Raw genomic sequence first — 26,518 nt, forward strand, 5'->3', positions numbered from 1 at the left:
TTCAATTTTGCCACTCTCTGGCTCTTTCCTGAGACTCCTACTACATTCAAAAATCCTACAGGTCTACACCCAGCATCTGGTTTGCTTACTAATACTGATTTAGAGGCTCCTGTGTCTAGCAGACAATCATAATAAGTCTCCCCCACTTTTAGGGTGACATGTGGTTCTTTACTCTGGGGAGGTGAATGGACTGGTACAAGGGCATTCAAAAAATCTGGATCTGGGAATATATGGCTTTCATTATCTATGTTCCATTCCTCCCCAAGACCCCGTCAATCCTGTGCACTCCTCTGAGAGGGACCTTGGTTACCATTATTCTGGTACTGCCTTTTTGTATTCCTCCGAAAAGATCTATTTCTATTTTGATTTAGCCTGTAATTAGAATTAGAATTTCTTCTCCAAGTCCTACATTCTCTCAATTCATGCACCTCCTTATGACAGTAACAACACACCTTAGTGTCCTTGTTCCGGTGTTCACATGGCTGACAGGAACAACACACCTTAGTGTCCTTGTTCCGGTGTTCACATGGCTGACAGGAACAACACACCTTAGTGCCCTTGTTCTGGTGTTCACATAGCTGACTAGGAATCACCGGTGCCAGAATGCTCTGTTTGGGGTGATCTGGACCTGTCTCACGTGAGTCAAAGACATAATTTGCAAGTTCCTTAAGTCTATCAGCTGTTAAGCTCCTCATATCTGGACATTGGGTCAGAAAATATTTGTGTACTTCTGGCAGTGAATTACAAATAAACATGTTGAGAATAATATAAGAATCTTTTGAATCAATTGGATCTAATCTGGTGTATTGCCTGGCGGTCTCACAAAGCCTATCGTAAAATCTGCTTGGTCTTTCATTAGCCTCCTGAAATGTGCTCATAAATTTTGTCCAGTTTTCGGGTTTTCTAGAGCATAATTCCATTCCCTTCAGAAGTGTTTCCCTAGCATCTTTTAATCTTTGGAAATCCCTGTCATTATTATAATCCCACTCTGAATTCTTTAGAGGCCATTCCTCATCGGCCTTACCCTTCGCAACAAGGGCATTTCCTGCTGAGATAATATCTGTAATCTCAGTTGGGGACAGTAAAGTTTCCATAAGGCAAGTAACATCAGCCCAAGTGGGTTGATATATATTAAATATAGTCCTTAACTGTGAAACTACACCATTTGGATGTTTCTCAAAACTAGGGAAGATTGTTTTCCATGAGCTCGTCAGTTGCTGCAAAGGGGTGATATTTTCTAACCTGAAGTGATACTCCCTTTTTATTAAATTCTATATCTTCCTGCAAGGGAAGTAGTTCAGCTGATTTGATTCTAAAGACTGGCCAATATCCGTTTCTGTAACTGGGTTACCTCCAGTAGGGGGAGCTATCTTAGCGTCTCCCTTGTCATGTGGTGAGACTGGGTTACCTTCAGCAGAGGGAGCCATCTTAGTGTCTCCCTCACCATGTGGTCTACCTTTAATCTCTTTCCATATTACAACCATGATAATACCCATAATGAAAGCTATAGTCATGTGAACTATCGTGAGTATGGTATTACAATTTATTTCAACTGCAGGCATAAAATTCCTACTAATATTAAACACATCTTCAGTGGAGACAGTTACACTCATACCATTATACCAAAAAGATTTTGCTGTGTGAGTGAGGAGGAGACCGATAACACAATGAAGGAATACCGAGTAAACTAGATGTCTAAATTTGGACAGTATGGTACCCCAACATGCTCCAATGCAAAAAACCTAAAAAACCAAAGGGAAAATGATATATTCGATCATATTTTAAACTGGACTGGCTTTTTCCTTTAAAACAAGGCTTTTAGAGGCTTAAAGTCTTTAAGGGAGATTAGACAAAGGGAAAGTCCGTGGAGGGGGGTGTATTTGGAAAATCCACCGAATTAGCCGACTTGTGGCCAAACTAGGGAGGGTGGGAGGGTCCTTAAGGTCCCTTCAGGGTCGCCAAACTGTGAGATTTAAAATTGGATATTAGATCATAAATCTCCCCTACCTAACCTTTCCCTTAATTTATCTCCCAGACTAGTAAATGGAAGAAGCTTTTGGTTTTCTAGATAGACCTTTTATTGTTATGGTAGTCACAAGGTGATGTTGATTAGAAGGATAGGAAAGTAGAAACACAATACAAATAGTCTTAAGTCTAAGCTTAGTCTATATTCCTTATAAAAAACTCACCCAAACCGAAAGGCCACCTTTTGAGAGAGACCGTCTGTGCCGCGCCCTCAGGAGCCCACCCGAGCAGCCAAAAAGCCCCACTTCCCTTCTCTCCACCCCGGAAGTCGAGAGCCTAGCAGGCAGTCTGACGTGCGCAGCAGGCGGACTGTTGGTCTCCTCCCCAAAAGGGTGGTCCTTGAAAAACTGGCATCTTTCAGTTATCCTAACCGACTGTTAAAAAACTTTCATATTTTTTACCACACTTAATATAAGGAGAAATGTTCTGACTCAAAAACAGAATTAGTGATCTCTAAGACACTGTTTCCTCCCACCAGAAGTATTTAAGTAAACAATGGAAAACTAGTAACTCATGATACTTTCAAGAAATTCATAACAAGTGGGAAGGTGGACTTATAAAACCTTTTGGCTCCCTTCCAATTCATTGAATCATTATCATTTTCAACAATAATAACAAAATTGTCATTGTCTAGTATGTTCAGAACTTTTCTTAGTATTCAAGGGGTTAAAATTTTAAATAAAGTAATTTTTCTTGTCCTTATAATAATTCACATTGAAATACTAACTTAAAGCAGTGGTTCTCAAGGTATTTTCTGGGGACTCCTAAGTGTGCCCAAGACCTTTTGGTTTTGTTGTTTTTCTTTTTCCCTTCTGTTATTATATACACCATTTGTAACATGTACTCTCTGCAGAGGCCCTCCCTTTGTAAGACCAATGTCAAAGCACCGATTCATGAGGACAAAAAATAGCCCCTCTGGACAAAACTTTCCTCTCTCCCTTTTCTATATTGTTATTAACATATTGTTAGTTAGCATAGGATATTATATTCTGTTATTTTTGACTGTTTCATCAAGGAAACACCCTGTTTCTTGAAGAAACTAAGTGGGGACTGTAACAATTGGAATGATGCCACCTGCTGGAGACTTACTGTAGAAAAGCTCTGTCATGAGGTGAAGGTCTCTGAGTGCAAGACCATGTGTCTTTTCTTTGGCATCAGGAAATGACATTTGCTTGTGGGAGGAAGAAGGGGGAGCCTGGCGCTCTGACTCACTCTCTTTCCTGTGGACTCTGGTGGAGAGCAGAGCTAGGAATGCTCTCTCCCTTTAATAGACAGAAGAATCTAGGCCTTTCTCTCTCTCTTTACCAAAATCTTATTCTCCTTAATAAATACTTAAAAGTCTAACTCTTGCTAAAGCTTATAATTTATTGGCGACCACTCATTAGATTTTAGATAGCATAGCTAGACTTTTAGCTCCTTTACATACTCTAGTTCTCTTCATCTTCTGTCATATTAGGAGCTAGGCTCTTTCTACTTAAATATGGCTCCTCCATCTATCTCATTGGGAGCTGAGGTACTCTTTGAGTGGGTCTCACTCAAACTGGCTTCTACTCCAACTGTACCATTGTATCTTAAGGGTGACCCATCTGAATGGTTAATTGTTCTTTGGTAATAGCCATTGCTCCTTTTCTAATTAACTAAAGGGACTTATTTACAGTTCACACAGGAATCACTGTATGTGGTCAGTTAATTTGACATCTAGTTATTGGCTTCTTACTTTATTCTGATTGGATTCTGGGTTTTCAGAGATCAATTTCTTGACACAACAGGAATTTTCCCCTTATGTCAAACCTAAAGTTTCTCCTATTCAACTTCTACTCAATACTTCTGCCATCTGGAGTCAAATGGAAGTTGAATCTCTTTTTCCCATGACAGACCTTCAAATACTTGCATATAGTTAACATATCCTTGCTATTATTACATAGCTATTAAATGTTTGAAGCAGGATCTGAACTCAAGTCTTCTTGACTTAGTACAGTGCTCTATTCATTACAGTGCCTGAATGTCCAAAGTTGGTATCTGAGAGTTGTTTTAAATTGCATATCTTTGATTATAAGTGAGATTTAGCATGTTTGTTTTTTATATGACTAGCAATACTTCTTCAAATATAATTTTCTATACCATATCTTTATTGTCACATAATGAAGAAGTCCATAACTTATAAGAACTTGAAGCCTTTATTTGAAATTGAGCAAACACACAAGCATTTATTAAGCATCTATGAGGAGCCAGGTACTTTACTACATGCTAGAGATTCCAAAACAGAAGCAAAAGCCGTCCTAAATCCTTAATAAAATGATGAGAAGGGTGAGAAAGGATTTCACAGGCATTCCCCACCCACCCAAGAACTAATTTGCATAAAATTATTGTGAGGACTGGGAAGGGAGTCTTAATCATTGCAATTTTCAATGACTGTGAGAAAATCATAATTGGCCTATTTGTGGCATATCTGACAGTATTGTGATTTGAGGGTTTCACAACCTTAGGTAGAAGCCATGAAGAGACCCAGTTTGAGGCAGTAGAAGCAAGATGAGAAGTCACTTGGGAAGCCAGTTTGAGAAGACATAGAGGCTGCTTTCACAAGCAAAAGACATAACAGAACATAGAAACCAGGGGAACTGAGAAGTAGATGGAATTGAGGAACTGAGAAAGACTGAGACCATCTGACTAGAGATAGACAAGCTCTGCAGTTGATGTTGAGTTCTGGTCTGATTAGAGCAGAAATTTTCAACCTTTTTGGTCTGAGGAATGCTTTACACTCTTAAAAACTGAGGACCCAAAGTTTTTTTGTTTGTTTGTTTGGCTTGTGTCTATTGATATTTAGCATATTAAAAATTAAAATGATAAAAATTTTTAATATTCATTAATTCATTTAAAATAATAATAAACCCATTGCAAATTAACAGAAACAAAATATGTTCATGGAAATAACTCCACTGTCCAAAACAAAAACAATTTAGTGAGAAGAATGGCACAGTTTTTACATATTTTTTGCAAATCACATTAATGTTTGGCTAGATTCTCACATCTGCTTTCCTTTCAAACTATTGTGATATGTTGTTTTGGTTGAAATATATGAAGAAATTTCAGCCTCAGATAGATATGGAATTGTAATATGAAAGAATATTTTAATAGCATTTTCAGATAATTATGGATTTTGTTCTTTGACATATCAAAACTCAAATAGTAGTTGTACTCTTAAAGGTTATTTAGAGTATGAAATCCAAAACCACATCAATGAACTTCTCATACATAGTTCCATTAAAGTCCATTGGAGGGGCAGCAAGGTGGCACAGTAGATAGAGCACTGGTCCTGCTAATATGGTAAATCTGCTCTAATCAGATCAGATTTCTACACCAACCTGCAGAGCATGTGTATCTCTAATCAGATTGTCCCAGCTTCACTTAGTTCCTCAATTCCATCAGGAGAACCTGAGTTCGAATATAGCCTTAGACACTTACTACTTATGTGACCCTAAGTCACTTAACCCTGATATCTCACCCCACCCCCCCCCAAAAAAGAAAATCCATTGATCTCTCTTGCACTTTGAATAGAATCTTTTGCTGTGTATGATTTTGTAGCATCATATCACTTGGAAAATATTGGTTTACTGAGATTTTTCAAATGCTACACAATATTAAAGAATTACATTCATATTATCATCAATCTCATCAGAAAAGTCTTGGGAAGCTATCAAGCTCACAATATATCCCCATTTCTTGGATAAATTTTTCAACTTTTTATGATGTATAGGATGGCATGGAAATTTGTGTAATCTGAAACAATTTTCAGTATAACAAATTACTTATTACAGTGTTTCATTCCTTATATTGGTACAATTCAAGGCCCAGTGGAAGTAAGAAATCACCCAAACTTTTTTGGGGGGAATCAGCCCTTTTTATTTTTAACAAACATTTTAATTTAATGTTTTGAGTTCCAGATTCTATGCCTCCCTCCCATTACCCCTCCCTGAGGCAGTAAGCAATCAGATATAGGTTATACATGTGCAATTATGTAAAATATTACCATATTAGTTATTTTATATGAGAAAACCCAAATAAAAGAAAAAATGAAAGAAAGCAAAAAATAGCATGCTTTAATCAACATCAGTTCTATCTTTCGAGGTGGATAGTAAGCTTCATCATTAGTCCTTTGGGATTGTCTTGGATCATTTTATTGCTGAGAATAATTAAGCCATTCACAGTTCTTCATTGAATAATCAGACTTTTTTATAGTCCAATGAAAATGCCCATAATTTACAGAGGAATATATTTTATTTTTAGTGAGTTTCATTGTTAAAAATTACATTTTTTCTGGGGCAGCTAGGTGGCACAGTGGATAGAGCACCGGCCCTGGAGTCAGGAGTACCTGAGTTCAAATCCGGCCTCCAACACTTAACACTTACTAGCTGTGTGACCCTGGGCAAGTCACTTAACCCCAATTGCCTCACTAAAAAAAAAAAATTACATTTTTTCTAACCTCCATATTCCCATTTTGTATTGCCTTGCCCATGACAAATGATTTTTCTTCTTCATAATGATTGTTAGCAGCTAGTTTTTACTAGTCTTCTCATTGTTCTTCCAATTTCCATAAAAACCACTTAAGTTGCCAGGTACCTATGAAAGTCCCTGATTTCTTATGAGTATTAATTGGGTTGTTTTCCAGCAATAGTTAACTTTTTGACATTGTTTTTATTTTCAACAGCACTTTTCTTTACACTTTAGTGTAACTGCTCCTGTTTCATTGTAGCCCTAAATAATCCTTGTCATTCTTGACTTTCTCAAATCAACAATGATTGTTCTAACTTTTGGCACATTTCTTTGCAATAATATCCATTCATAAAAACACAGAATGAAAAATCCAACAAAAAGTGCAATAAAACATGTTGATGGTCAGCACTCACTTAACAAAGAACTAATCAGAGGGTAGGAAATCCAGTTCATTTCAATCTTATCTGATCAAGGTCAGATGTTCTGAATTATTCTAATATTAGTAGAAGAACATATGTATGAAAATGATGTCAGAAAATGAAACCAGGTCAAAATTATTTCTTGTTTCCAATAATTGTTATCTATTTCACATAAGATATCAAAACTGCATAAGATAATGTATTGTTTATAGGTATGGAAAAAGCTGTCTTCTTATAGTTTAAAACCCTTCAGTGAAATAAGTAAAAAAATGATAGAAAATTGTCACCTAAATGTTTGTTTGCCCAATTAAATATGCAAAAAGGTATAAAAACAAATAGCTTATGTGTAAATGATAAAGTGTTGGAAAAAAGAGGGGAAGGATCTCCACTCATTGGGTTGACCCCCTTTGGAAAAATTATGGGAGGTCATGGGCAAGACACACCTAGTAAATTATTAATTAATGATTATTGACTGACTATATTGGAGGGAATATCTCAACAATGAATTCACAGATCCATTTGGTATTGGAGAATTATACATAGACAGATCGCAGTATTATAGGGTCCCAGATTTAGAGTTGGAAGAAAGCATAGAGATTATCTAGTACAACCCTCTGACTTTACAGACAGAAAATGTTGGGCCCAGAGGTTAAATGGCTTTGCCTCACATATAATAGTATGTGTTCAGAAACAGAATTTGAATTAAGGTCTTCTGACTCCAAAGCCACCTTTCATTCCATTGTATTATGCCACTTTCTGATAATGAAAGATAATCTTTGCATAGAATAATGATCTATGAAAAAATGGCTAATAGAGATTTTAAATGGATCACCATTTAAACTTTAGTAACATTTTCTTTGTATAAGGGCCAACTTTAATAATACGTTATGAAGTGTATCCAAATTGTAATATTGAAGAGAATCTCAGATTCTGAGTTGAAGAATACCACCCAACATACTGGTTTTGAAAGAATGCCAGTACTAAGCAATCAAGGCTATTTTTAAAAGCTGATTTGGATCTGTATTCTGTGATGTAAGTTGATTATTAGGAGAGAGTGTTCCAAGCCTTGGCAATACTTTGTCCCTCCCTTTCACAAAAGCCATCTAATATGCAAGTGTTCCCAGGGGATTCTGTATTTTCCTGAAATGAATGAGTGAAATGAATAAATAAGACTATAATGATATCATTAAAATTACAATTCAAGGTTTTACTTTCAGATTGGCATCTAGAAACAAAATAAAGGAAAGGAAAGACTTAAAAGTAATCCTTCCCCTAAAAAGAGGACCCAAAGTCATTCAAATATGTCCCTAACCACCTAATTTAGCACCGGGAAAGGGCTTAGGCACTCAAGAGAATCTAAGTTATTTTTCAAGTCCATACATCTATTTCTACAAAATGTACCCATGGGGAGTTTGGTTATTCCACCACCCCCTTGATTCTCTTTTTCAAGCAGGTGAATTCCATTAGCATATATAACAATCATAAAATTTCTTTAAAAATAACAGAGCCCAAAGAGGTCCTCCCTCTCCACTTAATATTGTTAATAATTATTGATCATACATTTGAAATCAGGGTGCTGAATGTTCATTAAAAATAATTAAAATAACCTGGAGTCATGCACATTTAATTTTAATTTTAAATGTAATTTTATTCATTTAATGTTCTTTTTGTTCAGTAGTGTCTCTTTGTGACCCCATTTGGCATTTTCTTTGCAAAGATACTGGAGTGGTTTCCTATTTCCTTCTCTAGCTCATTTTACAGATAAGGAAACTGAGGCAAACAGTTTGCCTCAGTTTGTGTGATTTGCCCAAAGTCACACAACTAGTAAGTATCTGAGGCTAGATTTAAAGTCAGCTTTCCAGCACTCATTTCATGTAACTTCATTAAAAAACAAACAAAAAAACCCAGCTTGGGCAGCTAGATGGTGTAGTGGATAGAGCACTGGCCCTGGAGTCAGGAGTACCTGAGTTCAAATCCAGATTCAGACACTTAACACTTACTGGCTGTGTGACCCTGGGCAAGTCACTTAACCCCAATTGCCTCACAAAAAAACAAACAAAAAAACCCAGCTTAAATTAAATACTTTTGGTTTTCTAATGCTGATGTTGGGGACATGTTACGTTTTATAGGCAAGGAAATAGCTGGTCTCTTTATTGCTACCCTCTTAAGTTACCAACCTTAAGTTCTTTGCTTTTGCTCAGCTTCCTCTTCCTTACCTAATCCCTCCCTATCCTTACCCCCCAAGCCTCAATCTATATGCTATTGACCCTTCAGAGTTTATCTTTGCCTAGTTAATCTTTGGCATCTGTCTATGTCAAATCAACTGCCTTGCCTTCTCTCAATTCCTATTGTATTTGTTGTCTGTGATATACCATTGTCACTTTGTGTAGGCAGCAAGGTAATGTCATGATTTGGATTAGATTTGGATTCAGTGAAACCTGAATTCATATCTTGCTTCAGATTTTTTTCTAGGTATCCTACCAAGTCAATTAAGCTCTCTCAGCATCAGTCCCCTGCTCTGTAAAATAAGGATAATAACAGTACTTCCAGGACAGGGTTATTATAAGTGCTTTGTAAAGTTCTTTGCAAATATTAAAGTGCTGTATGAATGTATTATTGGCCATCATTATGTTACTCATAAACTAGTGTCTCATATATTTCTATGTTTTCTCTCTGAAATAAAATAATAAACAAATTACTTGTATGTTCTATGTCTTAAATTTATTGTGTACCCATTATTGCACCGAGCATATCATCAGGTACATATTAGGTGATCAGTAAATTACTAAATTTAATGAATTATTGAATTACATTAAAATTACAAAAGAGCTGACAACTGAGGCTCAACATCTAATTAATTCATTCAACATTGTCAAATTACCTATTTGAATGTACTGATGCAAACCACTGGTATAGATGAACAAATAAATAGAAGAGCTAAAAATCAATTAATGTATATTTAGTTTTTGCCTTCTCTCTCTCTCTCTCTCTCTCTCTACCCTCTTTCTTGGGGACTTTTTGAACTCTCTTGAATTCAATTTGTCATAATACATGACCCTCAGGCTTATTTATCCAACACTACTTTTTCTCCTAAGCTTCAGTTCTACACAATTTATTAGACACCTAAATAAGTCCAAATTTTAATTTGTTACCTTTCCCCCAAACTCAACTTTTTTGTACTTCATAATTTCTTTTGAGGATCCTACCTTCCATCGTTATAGTCACATAAGCTTGTAACCACTTTATCATCCTTGTTTCTTCCCTTTTCTTATCCTATCACCCATGTCCTGTTTGTTGCCAAGTCTTCTTTTTTCTGCTTCCAAAATATATCTCATCTGTCCAAATCTCTCCACTCACAAGGCCACCATGATAATTCAGGTTTTCATCATCTTTTTTTACAGTTTCCTACTTGGACTCCCCAATTCCAGTCTCTTCCATCTTCAATCTTTCCAAAAGTTGCCAAAACAAAGCACATGTCTGACATGAATACCCTTCACCATGGAATACCCTTGACCAAGGATCTTGATCAGCTTTCTTTTTTCTTTAGGATAAAATATAAACCCCTTAGTTTAGGATTTAAAGATTTATACAATCTGGCTCCAGTATATCTTTCTTACTTTATTATACATTTCTCCCCTTCAGGTCTTCTGGAATGCAGTAAAAATGACCTTCACAGTGACAGATCTTAGTATTCCAAAACCCATCTCCATATCTCTGGAAAAGCTATCCTTCATGTCTAGAAAAAAATAATCCCTCGTCACTGCCTCTCAAAACCCTGCCTTCTTTCAATATTCATTTCAGAAATCTTCCTTGATTCCCATTGTTATTGTTTTTCTCTTACACCCTGAATCTGCTTCTACATCATAACCCGCAGTAGAATGTAAACTCCTTGAGGACAGGGCTTATTTCTTTGTTTTGACTTTGTATCCTTAATACCTAGCATAGTTCTGGCAACATATGAAACAAAGAAAAACACACAAAGGCCCTCTGTTCTCTGCTGTCATTTCTTGCTTTTTTAATTATAGTGGCATATTGGGAGTAGGGGGAGCAAGGAAGAAAGGGAAGAGAAAGAGAGTTTAAATAATCAAGACTATTTAGGCACATATCCATCAGCAGGCACTGTATGAGAGCAAACAAGTTGTTCATTAAATATGAATTGGTCTATATTAACTTAACTGTTCAGACTCTAATGTGCTATTCCCTTCCAAGGATTAATGTAAGTATATAGTACTGAAGCAATTGAATCTTACTATGTGACCAGAAGATTCTACATGGAGAAGCAAATAAAGAAGCTGATGGAGTTGACTTGAATGTAAATCCAAAGGCAATACAAATTAACATCACTTCTTGGAACATATGAACCCATGAATCCATGAAATGTTGTTTCTTATTGCCAACATTTGGTGCAGGGACAATGAGAAGGTAGAGAACTGGATAAGACTCTCAAAATTAAATCAAGATATACTTGAATACATAATGATTATAATGGAAATACAGTATAAGCATAAAGAAACACAGCAAAAGCTACACTGGAAAATTTGACTCATAAGTTGGAGGGGAAAGGAAAAGTTAAGTGACTATTGACTAACTAGAAACCTTATACCTATTTATCATGACTCAAATATTTAAGAAGAAATTGAGGGGATGCTGGACATAGTCATTACCAAATAATATATCACACACACAAAATTGAATTTAGTGTATCCTAATGGGCAGAAAATGACTGCCTAAACATGAGAGTTATTTATGAATCTACTTTCTTTTTAAAAAATGAGTATTCACTTAATGTTTTTATATAAGAAGGGTTGCAGCAGCCAGGAGGAATACAAGTTTAGAATTTAATCTCTTTGTAAAGTTTATACAGGAACATGGAAGAAGATTATGAGCAGTTTATCTCATAATCTAACAGGAAACAATCCAATACCCATTCTCATATAATAATAATAATAATAATAACAACAACAACAACAATAACAACAACAACTGGAATTTACATAGCACTTTAAAGTTTTCAAACTGTTTTATATTTTATCTTCACAACAACCCAAGGTGGCAGAAGAGGAAACGGAGGCACAAAGTGGTTAAGTCACTTGCCTAGGGTCAAAAGCTAGCAAATGACTAATGAAAGATTTGAACTTGTGTTTTCCTGACTCTAGGTCCATGACTATGCCACTATACCACCTGAAAAAGGCTGAGTCTGCTTCCTGAAAGGCATGATAATATAAGAAGGAAGGGCCTTGCTCCCTGATTTGAAGTGTGTCTAAACATTTTGTAAATGCTTCCAGTCTGCTAGCTACATGATGAAGAGTAGTCATTTTGTCTGGTTGTATAGTCAGAACTGGGTTGCATTCAAAAGGCACTAGTCATTCAAGGTCTTGCCTTGTCTGATTGTGTTCCAGTGATAGAGAAAATACGAAGCTCAGGCCTTCCCCATCTGGGGTTAAAATATGGCTTCTGAATATCAGACTCTCCCCTTGCTTCTTTGTGTTTGTTCTTTCATGTTTTCAGTGGCTGAAATTGGGGGTGCCTATCACTTTGTGAATTTCAAAAGGTCAGGAGATTGAGCCAATAGAGTTCAGGAGTTCCAGTTCAAGCAGGATTTGTGGAAAGCCAGATGATGATGAGGGGGTCCCTAGTGACCTGATTGATCTAGCCTTGCAGTAGCATGGGTGACATCTTAACCAGAGACAAACTACATGGGGTGGAGGCTGCAAAGAAACTATGTTAACACTGAGGCTTCTCTTCTTTTTTTTTTTAAACAAGCTTTGGCCAGTTTACTAAAGAATACTTTTGTACAGTTTACTTTTCACTGGTCTGTTCTGGCATGCTTCTTTTTTATTTATTTCTTTTTTTTCTTTTTTTTCTACATATAAGGTATTTTATTTTTTCCGTTACATGTAAAGATAGTTCTCAACTTTTGTTTATACAAGCTTTACAATTTCAGATTTTTCTCCCTCCCTCCCCTCCCTCCCACCTCCCCTAGACAGCAGGTAAACTGATATAGGTTATATCTATATATCTATATACATATAGACATATATGTTATATTAAATATGAATTAGTCTATATTAACTGTTCAGACTCTAATGTGCTATTTCCTTCTAAGGATTAATGTAAGTATATAGTACTGAAGCAATTGAATCTTACTATGTGACCAGAAGATTCTACATGGAGAAGCAAATAAAGAAGCTGATGGAGTTGACTTGAATGTAAATCCAAAGGCAATACAAATTAACATCACTTCTTGGAACATATTTCAGCATTCATTATGAACCCATGAATCCATGAAATGTTGGATCTTATTGCCAACATTTGGTGCAGGGACAATGAGAAGGTAGAGAACTGGATAAGACTCTCAAAATTAAATCAAGATATACTTGAATACATAATGATTATAATGGAAATACAGTATAAGCATAAAGAAACACATCAAAAGCTACACTGGAAAATTTGACTCATAAGTTGGAGGGCAAAGGAAAAGTTAAGTGACTATTGACTAACTAGACCTTATACCTATTTATCATGACTCAAATATTTAAGAAGAAATTGAGGGTTATATCTATATACATATACATATACACACATATATATACACATAATAACATTAATCCTATTTCTGCATTAATCCTCTTACAAGAGAAAAAATCAGAGCAGTGATGCAAAACCTCAAAATAGAAAAAAAAAACAACAGCACCCAAAACAAAAGAAATAGTATGGTTCAATCAGCATCTATACTCCACAGTTCTTTTTTTTTTTTTCTTGGATTTGGAGATCCTCTTCTATCATGAGTTCCCTGGAACTCTTCTGTACCATTGCATTGGTGAGAAGAATATAGTCCATCACAGTAGGTCAACACTCAATGCTGATGATACTGTGTACAATGTTCTTCTGGTTCTGCTCATCTCACTCATCATCAGCTCACATAAGACCCTCCAGGTTTCTCTGAACTCCTCCTTGCTCATCATTTCTTACAGAACAATAGTATTCCATTGTATCATATACCACAATTTGTCCAGCCATTCCCCAATTGATGGGCACCCCCTCAACTTCCAATTCCTTGCTACCACGTAAAGAGCAGCTATAAATATTTTTGTACATGTGGGTCCCTTTCCCCCTTCCATGATTTCTTTGTGAAAAAGACCTAAAAGTGGAATTGCTGGGTCAAAGGGTATTCTGGCATGCTTCTAATGATACCAGAATTCCCTGGATTAATGATAGCCAATATACAAACTCTGTAGTACTTCCCACATGCTGTACCCAATTCAATGTTGTTGTATAAAAAAAATTAACTATATCTGAAAAATTATATAACTGGTCTTATATGAAACATTATAACTTTAGAGAAATTATAATTGGGCCATAAATCCTGCTGCAGTTGCCATTCAAATGTAAGAATATTTTTAACTAACTTGGGGGCTAATCTAGCTGGGGACTTAATCTGGGGACTTTTGACTGCTATTAATTTCCTAAGCCAATCTGTTAGGGTCTTTTAAAAATTTCTCCACACTGCTCTGCTCCCAAATTGATAAGCAAAAGATTAAGAAGCCTCTTTCAATTTAATAACAGAGGCTTTATTTATGAGATACAATTGAAAATTAAGAATACAGGAAAATAAAATGTACAACCTGAGTGCTTTCTGGTGCATCTCTCTGCTTCCGCCACTTGTGCTTAATCTTTGCCATGCCTGCAATTTAGCGTCTCCTTACCAAGCGACCTTCTTCTAGCATCCCCCCTTTCTGTCTAACTTCCCTCTCTGCACTGCCACTGAACCCTGAAAAGCCCCTTGCTCCATAAGGCTCCTTCCTGTCTGTCTGCCCCCCTGAGTCTTCTCTATCCTTAGCCTTCTCTCTCTCACGGACCTCTCAGTGTCTCTTGCCTTCTCTCCCTTTCTCTATCCTCTGGCATCCCTTCTGTTCTGTCAGTCTTCCTGACTTCTCCCCTGTATTACATTATTTGCTACTTGAGCCCCGCGCACACACCAAGCTAATCCGCTGGCCTTGCTACCACTGTGGACAGGTGGAGGCTTGAGTGTCCCATGCGTACCACACCCAGGGCTCCAAGGGACCATGCCCCCTGCTGCGTGCCTGGGACCTCTGCATGGGCTACACCAGAGGCCAACCTGGATAAGCCCGGGATCTCTGGGATAGATTTCTTCAGGGCAGAGGGAGCTGGGACTTTTGCCCCCAGGTGTCTGACCTGGGGTCCAGTAAAGCCCACAGGGCTTTTTGGCTCAGCTGAAGTGGAGGTGAAGGGACACCAGCCCATCTTATGCAGAAAAACCCCTGAGGGCTTAAGGTTTTTAATCTCAGCCCAAAGGCAGGGTCCCCAAATCAAAATAAATTCCCACAGTTGCCACTATAGTGATGTACACCAGTTTTGGCCAACATAGCATAATTTTCAATCTCTGACTTCTTCAAGGCTGGGCAGTTGTTGGTCAAGATGATCAATTTGGCTTTGCCTTGTCTGATCATTTTCAGGGTCTGTTTGTGGCCTAGCATGAATTTGCTGCTTTTCATCACCAGTTGATGGACTCATGTAACTTTTTCATCTTCTTTGTGGCCACCATCTTCCTGACTGTGATGTGGGAAGGCCCTCAGCCAGAGGCTTGTCTCCAAGATGGCCGGGAAGTGAGAAAGAAAAAGGTGGCTTCTCTTCTAAGGAACCAAGGTGACACAGGGGAGACCGGGCCCTGAGATACTGATAATGGGAGAGTCCATATTGTTGTTCTTGCCATACATGCCCATTGGAATGCTAATTGATGTTAATTGATTTAATGGAAATGGGACACAAATCACTAGTGCCCAAATTGGGAGGAACATAGCAGGTGGGCCTTGAACAGATAGCATTAGAGATAGACACTCCCCAACTCCTTATGTATGTCCCTAGAACACTGATGGGAGAGGTATTACCTTCCTTATTCTGGAAGCAGTAATGAAGACTTTGAAAATATAATGAAAAGTAGTAAAGGAAAGAATAAATTTGCAGAAAACTTGGTGGGATGTCTAATTGAGTGAGATCACCTCAAGATGAAACTGGAGAGAGGACAATAAAGTGGAAGAGACATGTCACAAATATTATAATAAACTATACTTTACAATGACAGAAGCACAGCCATATTTAGATTCTGGTATCAGAGTATTTGATTTGATACAAATGGATTAGAAATGGTACTAAAGAGAATAAGGACAGAAATGGAAGCTTGATTAGATCAAGTGTACACAGAGGAGATTTAGGCTGGAGGCAACACAGTTTTGAGGGTACTGAAGTATTGATATGAGTATCTGAAAAAGGCCAAGATGCCTAATGCTTTGGGGGGAAATAATGGATAATATTAATACTGAAAAAAATACAAGGGAGAAAATATCACTACTTTCCCATCTTAAAAAAATCTCCATGGGGCAGAGCCAAGATGGCATAGAGAAACCAGCAAGTTGCCTGAGCTCTCCTGCAATTCTCTCAAAAAGAACATGAAATTGAGCCTCTAAATGGATTCTGAAACTACAGAAACAAACAAACAAAAAGACAGAGAGACACAATCTTGCAGCTTGAAGATTCCAGGAAAGGTCAGTCACACTCAGACAAAAGGGGAACACAGCACAGCTCAACATAGTGCAGTGTAGCACAGAGGGGGTCTGGGAAAGTCAGCAGGAAACTCTTGGCCACAGCAGAGCAACTGAGACCCCTTGATCCTGGCTCAGCAAGCTGGTGGTACAGAGGGCCAGTTATGAGATATGCCAACACCAGCTAAGAAGGCAGGCTGCCAGCTGGAGAGCCACCCATGGGACAGGCGTGAGTGGGCCAGGCCATTCCAGCACCTGGAGCAAGTGCAGGGAGCAAGCCCAGGGCAGTGAGGAATCCACAAGCCACAGAGGCCTCAGAGAAGAAAGCCAGTGACACAGCCCCTATTCCCCAGCAAAAGAAGCTTGAAACAGTGACCCTTGTGCCCCAGGAGCAGACCTCAACTTAAAAAAAAAATAAGCTGCAATATGAATAAGAAACAGAAAAGGGATCTTACCATTGAGAACTTTTATGTCAACAAGGAAGAGCAAAACACAAACTCAGATGAGGCCAATATTCTCAAATTGCCTCAAATTCCCTTAAGAGGGAATATGAATTGGTCTCTAGACCAAAAAGCCTTTTTGGAAGAGCTCAAAAAGGATTTAAAAAATCAATTAAGAGAGGTAGAAGAAAAAATGGGGAGAGAAATGAAAGCAACACAAGAAAATTATGAAAAAAGAATCAACAGCTTGGAAAAGGAAGCACAAAGATTGACTGAAGAAAGCAATTCCTTAAAAAATTCATTTGGCCAAATGGAAAAGGTGGTGCAAAAGCTCACTGAAGAAAACAATGCCTTAAAAATTTGAATTGGACAGATGAAAGCTCATTACTCCACGAGACACCAAGAATCTGCTGAGCAGAAGAAAAAAAATGAAAAAAATAGAAGACAATATGAAATACCTCAATGGAAAGACAACTGACCTGGAAAATAGATCCAGGAGAGACAATTTGAGAATTTTTGGACTACTTGAAAGCCATGATCAGAAAGAGAGTCTATACACCATATTCCAGGAAATTATCAAGGATAACTGCCCTGATATTATAGAATCAGAGGATAAAATCACCATTGAAAGAATCATCTCCTGAAAGAGACCCCAAAAGGAAAACTCTAAGGAATATTGTAGCCAAATTCCAGAATTATCAGGTGAAGGAGAAAATACTCCAAGCAGTCAGAAAGAAGCAATTTAAGTATCATGGAGCCACAGTCAGGATTGCACAGGACCTGCAGCTTCAACATTAAAGGTTGCAAGGCTTGGAATATGATATTCTGGAAGGCAAAGGAGCCTGTATTGCAACCAAGAATCAACTACCCAGCCAAACTGATCATACTTTTTCAGGGGAAAAGATGGCATTCAATTAAATAGGGGATTTTCAAGGTTTCCTGATGAAAAGACCAGAACTGAATAGAAAATTTGATATTAACATACAACTCAAGAGAATTATAAAAAGATAAACAGGGGGAAAAAGGTTATTCAATAAGGTTAAACAGTTTACATCCCTACACAGGAAATTAATACTTATAACTCTTGAGAACTGTATCCCTATTTAGGCAGACAGGATGTACATAGAAGGTATAAATATAAATTTTCTTTCATATGATGATATAAAGAAAATTTAGGGATAAAAATTGGAGTATATGGGGAGAAGAGGAAAGGGGAGGTGGAATGGGGTTAATTATATCAGACAAAGAGGTGCAAAAAAACTTATTACAATGGAAGTAAAGAAGGGAGGGATGAGCATTGTTTCAATCTTACTCTCATCAGATTTGGTTCAAAGAGGGAATAACATTCATTTGCATAGAGAAATTTAGCTTACTCTTTAGGGAGGTAAAAGGGTAAGGGGAAAGAGGGGCACTGATAGAAGGAAGGACAGAAGCAGGGAAGAAAAGGGTAAAAAAGGGAGGGGGCTGATTAAAGAGAGATCATATTGGGGGAGGCAGGGGTCAGAAGCAAAATGCTGGTGAAGAGGAATAGGGTGAAAGAAGGAGCAAAAAGTACAAAGGGGTTACCTTTTAGGATGGAGGGAAATAGTAATAATAACTGTGAATTTAAATGGGATGAACTCTGCCATAAAACGACAGCAAATAGTAAAGTGGATTAAAAATCAGAATCCCACAATATGCTGTTTACAAGAAACACATTTGAAGCAGAGTAAAGGTAAAAGGTTGGAGCAGAATATATTATGCTTCAGCTAAAGTAAAAAAAAAAGCAGGGGTAGCAATCCTTATCTCAGACAAAGCAAAGGCAAAAAAAAAAGATCTAATTAAAAGAGATAAGGAAGGAAACTACATCTTGCTAAAAGATACTATAGATAATGAAGTAATATCAATACTAAACATGTATGCACCAACTGGTATAGCATCCACATTCTTAGAGGAGAAGTTAAAGAGTTACAAGAGGAAATAAACAGCAAAACTATATTAGTGGGGGATCTGAATTTTCCCTTCTCAGAATTAGATAAATCTAGTAACAAAATAAATAAGAAAGAAGTTTAAGAGGTGAATAGAATGTTAGAAAAGTTAGATATGATAGATTCCTAGAGAAAATTGAATCGGGATAGAAAGGAATATGCCTTTTTCTCAGCAGCACATGGCACATATTTGAAAATTGATCATGTATTAGGACACAAAACCCTTCATAGTCAAATGTAGAAAGGCAGAAATAGTAAATGCATCCTTCTCAGATCATGATGCAATAAAAATTACATGTAATAAAGGGTCACAAAAAGGTAGACTGAAAATTACTTGGAAACTAAATAATCTCACCCTAAAGAATGAGTGAGTCAAACGACAAATCATGGAAACAATCAATAACTATATCCAAGGGAATGACAATAATGAGACAATATACCAAAATCTATGGGATGCAGCCAAAGCAGTTCTTAGGGGAAATTTTATATATCTAAATGCTTACATGAATAAAAAAGAGAAAGAGGAGATCAATGAATTGGGCATGCAATTAAAAAAGCTAGAAAAAGAACAAATTTAAAATCCCTAATTAAATACTAAATTAGAAATCCTGAAAATCAAAGGAGAAATTTTAAAAATTGAAAGCAAGAAAACTATAGAATTAATCAATAAAACTAAGAGCTGGTTTTATGAAAAAACCAATAAAATATACAAACCATTGGTTAATTTGATTTAAAAAAAGGACAGAAGAAAACCAAATTACTAGTATTAAAAATGAAAGGGGTGATTTTACCACCAATGAAGTGGAAATTAAAGCAATAATTAGGAACTATTTTGCCCAACTGTATGCCAATAAATTTGAAAATCTGAATGAAATGAATAAATATTTACAAAAATACAAACTGCCCAGGTTAACTGAAAAGGAAATAAAATCCTTAAATAAGCCCATATTAGAAAAAGAAATTGAACAAGCTATTAATGAACTCCCTAAGAAAAAGATCTCCAGAGCCAGATGCATTTACAAGTGAATTCTACTAAACATTTAAAGAACAATTAATTCCAAAATTATACAAATTATTTGGAAAAATAGGTGAAGAAGGAATTCTACCAAATTCCTTTTATGACAAAAATATGGTGTTGATACCAAAACCAAGCAGAGCCAAAACAGAGAAAGAAAATTATAGACCAATTTCCCTAATGAATATTGATGCAAAAATCTTAAATAAGATATTAACAAGTAGATTAGAGCAAGTGATAACCAGGATAATACACTATGACCAGGTGGGATTTATACCAGGAATGCACTGGTGGTTCAACATTAGGAAAACTATCAACATAAGTAACCACATCAATAAGAAAACTATTATGATTATCTCAATAGATGCAGAGAAAGCCTTTGACAAAATACAGCACTCATTCCTAATAAAAACACTAGAGAGCAAAAGAATAGACAGAGATTTCCTTAAAATAATAAGCAGTATCTACCTAAAACCATCAGCAAGCATTATATGTAATGGAGATAAGTTAGAGGCATTCCCAATAAGATCAGGGGTGAAACAGGGATGTCCATTATCACCTCTTTTATTTAATATTGTACTAGAAATGCTAACTTTAGCAATAAGAGAAGAAAAGGGAATCAAAGGAATTAGAATAGGCAAGGAGGAAACAAAACTATCACTCTTTGCAGATGATATGAGGGTATACTTAGAGAATAATAGAAAATCAACTAAAAAGTACTTGAAACAATTAACAACTTTAGCAGTTGCAGGATATAAAATAAACCTACCTAAATCATCAGCATTTTTATACATTACCAACAAAGTCTAGCAGCAAGAAATAGAAAGAGAAATTCATTTTAAAGTAACTGTAGACAATATAAAACACTTGGAAGTCTACTTGTCAAGACAAACCCAAGAACTATATGGACACAGTTACAAAACACTTTTCACACAAATCAAATCAGATCTAAATAATTGAAAAAATATCAATTGCTCATGGCAAAGCTAATATAATAAAAATGACAATTCTACCTAAATTAATTTACTTATTCAGCACCATACAAATCAGACTACCTAAAAATTATTTTATAGAGCTAGAAGAACATCTGGAAGAACAAAAGGTCAAAAATATCAAGGGAACTAATTTTTTAAAATGCACAGAATGTGGGCTAGCTGTACCAAATCTGAAGCTTTACTATAAAGCAGCAGTCATCAAGACCATCTGGTACTGGCTAAGAAATAGAGTGGTGGATCAATGGGATAGGTTAGGTACAGAAGACACAGTAGTAAATGACTTTACTTATGCAGTTTTTGTCAAATACTGAGATCCTATCACAGAAACTGGAGTCTTTGGGTTTATCAAACACTGGAAGATAGTATGGCAGAAAGTAGGCATAGACCAACATCTTACACCTTATACTAAAATAAGGTCAAAATGGGTACATCATTTTGACATAAAAAGTGTTACCATAGGTAAATTAGGAGAGGAAGGAATAGTTTACCTCTCAGATTTATTGAAAAGAGAACAGTTTATGATCAAACAAGAGATAGATTATTATGAAATGCAAAATGTATGATTTTGATTACATTAAATTAAAGAGTTTTTGTACAAACAGAAGTAATGCATCCAAAATTAGAAGGGAGACAAAAAAACTGGGAAACAATTTTTATAGCCAGTATTTCTGATAAAGGCGTCATTTATAAAATATATTGGGAACTAAATCAAATTTATAAAAATCCAAGTCATTCCCCCATTGAGAAATGATCAAAGGATACAGGCAGTTTTCTGATCACGAAATCAAAGCTATCTATTGCCATATGAAAAAAATGCTCTAAATCACTATTGATTAGAAAAATGCAAATTAAAACAACTTTGAGGTACCACCTGACACCTATCAGATTGGCTAATATGACAAAAAAGGAAAATAATAAATGTTGGAGAAGCTGTGGAAAAATTGAAACACTAATGCATTGTTGATGGAGCTGTGAACAGATCCAACCATTCTGGAGGGCAATCTGGAACTATACCCAAAGGGGTATAAAGCTGTATATACCCTTTGACCCAGTAATACCACTTTTGGGTCATTTTCCCAAAGAGATCATAAAAAAGGGAAAAGAACTCACATGTACAAAAATATTTATAGCTGCTCTTTTTGTGGTTTCAAGGAATTGGAAATTGAGATGTGGTAAAAATTATTTGTGGTAAAAATTATTATTGGAGTTTTAGCTTACTCATTTGGGGGGGGGCACACCTGGCCCACCATGAAGTTATGTATGCTACTGAGGTTGGAAGGAGAACTCTCCATAGGCAGTTTTTGAAGGACCTCCCCTTTGGGGGGAGGAAAGATTGAACGCTCCCTGAAGGGAAGCAGAGGTTCTTCTGGAATGCTCTCTCTCTCTGAGGCTTCTCCCCTTCCTGTGGCGTGAGCAACTGGAGACTTTCCAGGTGTTGGTGAGTGAACAATAGAAAACCCTAAATTCCTTTGAATTAGCTTAATTAGGAATTGTCTGTTGATTGCATAAACTAAGTTTAGAGTTAAGAGTATTTATCTGTATTTCTTTTCCTATTTCCTTATCTTTGATTTTTTATTAGTTTCACCTTTGTTGTTTAATTAATTCCCAAGTAATAAAATCTGATCCTTTCGTGAATTAAAGCTTAAAGGCTCCTTTTTTCTTATTGGCCTGGAAGAAATATCTAAAAAGGGCAGTTCAGAGGGGAGGGTGAACCTAAAAGGTCCCTCATATTTCCAGGACCCCAATATTCTGGCAAGTCACCCAATTAACCCTCAATATATTAAATTTTGGCTCTCACAGAGGGAATGCCCATCAATTGGGGAATGGCTCAACAAGTTGTAGTATATGAATATGATGGAGTACTATTGTGCTGTAAGAAACGATGAGCATGTGGATTTCAGAGAAACCTGGAAAGACTTATGTGAACTGATGTTGAGTGAGATGAGCAGAACCGGGAGAACATTGTACACAGTATCAACAACATTGTGCATTGATCAACTATGATAGAAGATGTTTCCAAAGGACTCGTGATGGAAAATGCTCTCCAAATCCAGAAAAAAGAATTCCTTTTGCTCTGATTCTTCTTTCACAGCATGACTAATGCAGAAATATGTTTAATGTGATTGTACATATATAACCTATATCAGATTGCTTGCTGTCTTGGGGATGGGGGAGGGAAGGAAGGGAGGGAGAAAAAGTTGAAACTAGAAATCTTATGAAAACAAATGTTGAAAACCATCTCTACATGTAACTAGAAAATAATAAAATACTTTTATGATTAAAAATTCTCCATGAGAGTAATCTACACACAGATAAAGAGGATCATTGATGAATATATAAGAAGGAAACAGGTAGGCTTTCCTAAATGATATTCTAGAGTAAACAGCATCTTTACAGTCACATGGTTGACTGAGGTGCAAGGATTCCAAAATCCCATTGTGTATTATCTGTTGATATTAAAAATATTCACTAGGGAAAATTGCTTTCTTAAAGACCCTCCTTTGATAATATTTCCCTTATGCATATATTAAAACCCTGCAAGATTCCTTAAAAATTTAATGAGTGTTGTAATTATGTTCAATATCAAAATAGTCATAAACAGACAAACATGTTCACCAAAGGTGTTTGTCATGGTTTTGGAGGATGTCCAACAAAAATTCTAAGTGAAAAATAGAAGATCATTTAACTAAATATGGTAAGGCCCTCCAGATGCTCCAAATGTAGAACACTGTATTGATTATATCAATCACAGAATATTTTTAAGCCTCTTAAATGAAGTCCATTTTCTCTTAGAAGAGCTTGGTCTATCCATACAGGAAAAATCAAGTGGATGAAGAATGTCTGTTATTCAGACTGTAATACCTGTAAGATCAACAGTTTATGGATCTGGTCCATCTGTGATAATATTACAAATAATAAAACTAACACATAAAACATACTATGTTTCAGCCATTTTTCTAAGTACTTTTTATAGATATTATTTCATTTAATCCTTACAACAACCCTGAGGGGTAGGTGCTACCATTGTTCCCATTTTGCAGATAAGGAAATTGAGGCAAAAAGAGGTTGTGACTTGCCTATGGTAACATGGTTAGTAAATGTCTGAGGTCAGATTTGAATTTGGGTCTTCCTGACTCCACATTCAGTAATCTATCTATTGCACCACCACCTTACTGCATGGTAAATTTTGTAAATACATAATGAGTGAGCTCAGACCTGAATAGGAGGAAGAGAAAAAACTGGATTACATTTGGGAAATAGTATTTTATTTGTGATGACTCTGAGCTTCTCCCTAAAGCAAAGGTTTACCTTTTGGACTAAAGACCAAAAACAAAATAGAAGGAAGACATGGAAGAAATCATGAATATCATGGAATATTTACAGTCCTCAAAGAACTAAGTAAGGTACCACAGAAATGTCAATTGACTTTCAGACATTTTGAACTGGATATCCACTAGACATCTTAAAGTCAAAATATCCCAAATGGAACACATTATCTTTCTCCATCAGCCCCCTCAAACCTTCCCTATCACTATAGAGGGCAGCACTATATCCTTAGGCTCATAACTTAGAAAAATACTGAATTTTCTTTTATCTCTCCTCCCCCCATATCCAAGCTGTTACAAAGACCTCTCAATTTTCACCTTTGCAATATCTCCCAAATATGCCCCCTTCTCTTCTCTGACACTCTGGTATAGAATCTCATCACTTCGTACCTTAATTCCTGCAAAAGCCTACTGGTGGGTTGGTTTGCCTCAAGTCTCCTCATTCTCCATTCAACCACCAAAGTGATTTTCCTAAAGTGCAGGTCTATTCATCTTTCTCTCTCTCTCTCTCTCTCTCTCTCTCTCTCTCTCTCTCTCTCTCTCTCTCTCTCTCTCTCTCATACACACACACACACACACACACACACACACACACACACACACCTCCCTACTCAATAAACTAGTGACTTCATCTTGTTTTCAGGAAGAAATATAAAATGCTCTGTTTGGCATTTAAATTCCTTCATAACCTCACCCCTTCCTACCTTTCCAGTCTTCTTACACTTTACTCCCCAACACATATTCTTTGATATAGTGACACTGGTGTCCTGACTATTCCATGAATAAGACACTCCCCATCTCTTGGCATGTTCTCTTGGTGTCCCCTATGCCTGGCATGCTCTATCCCCTTATTTCTCCCAATTGGTTTCCTTTAAGTTCCATCTAAAAGCTCATCTTCTAGATGATCCTTATTAATTCTAGCTCATTCCCCCTTTTAATTATTTCCCATTTATCCTATATATAGCCTATTTGAATATATTTATTTGCTAGTTCTTTTGCCTCTTTTAGTCTCTCCAGTGACTGTCACATCATAAAAGTTTATTGACTGACTGACTGACCATATAAGATATATATGACCAAAAAAGGAGGTAACCTCTTTTTACAGTAAAAATGAAGACTAATCAGGGAGGTTATATGGGATCTATCTAAGTATTGTCAAAGAAAAAGTTTGGTTGAACACCTGTGTAATATTTATTAGTAGACATGACATAAATCCAGTAGGCATGATAAGAGTGAGTATTCATGTTGATGAAACCACAAATTTATCAAAAGTTGAAAATATTTATTAAAAATGGAAAAGCAAATAAAAGCTAAATAACATAATGAAAAATTTAAAGTGAATATTTTCCCACGTGCATGTTTTCTATTGGGGTGTGTAGACTTTTTATTTTATTTGTTTCCATATTTAATAGATGAGCTACTCAGGATACTTCCAAGCTTCTTAGAAAGATTCTTAATAGAAAAAAATATTGATATTATTCTGAAAGGGGAAGTAATGAAAATTTAAAATATGTCAGCTCTACTATTACAATTATAACATACTATCAGAATAGGTTGGTTTTGCTGAAGTGCTTTTTTCCCTCTTTTAAAATTCTTGTCTTTAAAAAGATAGCATTTAAGGGGAGGTATATATTTGGAAATTAAGAAGATGTCAAAATAAAGATCAATTAAAATTTTCAAATACCAACTCAGATCTTTTTATAAATCAATTGCATATTTAGAAACAAGCAATGAAACATTAAACTTTTGTTAGTTTCCTTATAAAGACCTTTCAACAAAGAACTGGGTCTATGGACATTTAAACTTATTTTGTCCACCAGAGGGCTCCCATTTTCTCATTGCACACAAATCATATTTAGGGTAAATATAATAACTAAAATATGTATAATATACAAATTAGAACAGCATCTTTCTTTCCCATATGTAAAAGCTTTCTAAATTACAACCATTTACTAAATTTCTGTGTATCTGTGTGTATGTGTGTGTGTGTGTGTATGTGTGTGTGTGTGCTTCCTTGAGCCAAGTGGGAAATAAAGTATTTTATTTACTTAATATTTTAGTTCCTCCATGTAGGAAGGTTACATCAGATTGGGTTATACCAGTTGTTAGCACTTGTATCAAAAGTGCAAACAGAAGAAAAATTAATATATCTAGAATACCTGGGAAATACCAAAAAGTATGTAGGCAGTTTAGGGTTTAACTTCAGATAAAGACAGAACTGGCCCCTCACTTTGGTTTAAAAAAAAAAAAAACAACTAACCTGGCCTAGTTGGTAGACAA

The sequence above is a fragment of the Dromiciops gliroides genome, chromosome 6 (assembly GCF_019393635.1).
Source record: "Dromiciops gliroides isolate mDroGli1 chromosome 6, mDroGli1.pri, whole genome shotgun sequence".
NCBI classification, from domain to species: domain Eukaryota; kingdom Metazoa; phylum Chordata; class Mammalia; order Microbiotheria; family Microbiotheriidae; genus Dromiciops; species Dromiciops gliroides.